Below are 793 nucleotides of genomic sequence, written 5' to 3'. Positions count from 1 at the left end.
GCTCCCAGCCCGCCCGCTGTAACCACTAGAGCCCACTTCCCTCCCAGAGCCACGGAAAGAACCCAGGAGCCCTGGCTCCAAGCCCCTCAGCCAAGGCAGCTTGTGTGTCTCGGCTGGTGAAGGGTTAATAGGAAGGAAGGAATATCTGGGCTAGGGGGAGGGGGGGAGAATTTGGCTCCTGTCTGTTCCTTCTCACAGCCCCCACCCCGTTCCGGGCCCAGGTGGGACAGTCCCATCGGTGAGGTTGGAGGGGAGAAAGAATCCAGCTACAAATAGACCCATCTGATCTTCCACCTTCCCTGGGGGAGGGGAGTGCGAGCTAGTGGTTAGAGCAGGGGGGGCTGGGAGCCAGGACTCCTGGGTTCTCTCCCTGGCTCTCGGAGGGGAGTGGGGGCTAGTGGTTAGAAGTGGGGGGCCAAAGGGTGATTCCCGGCTCTGGGGAGGGAGGGGGGGCTTGGTGGGGCAAGAGCTCTGCCCCTACCCAGGATTGTGTCATGCTCATCACAGATGCCAGCGTGTCTTCACCCTGGGAGGAATTTTCCTTATTTACTTTTTCTCTGATCTCATCTGAGACTGAACAGGAAATTCCCTCCCCCCACACCCCCCCCACCCCAGCCTGGCCACCCACAGTCCCACCCCCGGGCCTCTTGGGGTCCAAAGGGGACGACGGCACAAAGAAGCCCAGTGCCACATCAACCCCGGCCCACTCCCCCAACCTTGCACTTAACCCACAGAAGCTGGGCGGGGAGCCCAGGGCTGGGCTAGCAGGGGGCTGCGGGTTGGGAGTGAGGGG

General features: G+C 62.2%; 1 protein-coding gene across 2 annotated transcripts in view; it reads right to left on the bottom strand.

Annotated features, from left to right (window-relative positions):
* The window catches only part of LOC127036756 (galactoside alpha-(1,2)-fucosyltransferase 2-like), a 31,731-nt gene that overhangs the window by 22,141 nt on the left and 8,797 nt on the right, over positions 1-793 (bottom strand). The gene's annotated exons all lie outside the window — the stretch shown is intronic.

This window comes from Gopherus flavomarginatus, chromosome 18 (genome assembly GCF_025201925.1).
Source record: "Gopherus flavomarginatus isolate rGopFla2 chromosome 18, rGopFla2.mat.asm, whole genome shotgun sequence".
NCBI lineage: Eukaryota > Metazoa > Chordata > Testudines > Testudinidae > Gopherus > Gopherus flavomarginatus.
Note: the sequence above shows the minus strand (reverse complement) of the source record. Positions and strands in the feature narration are given on the sequence as shown.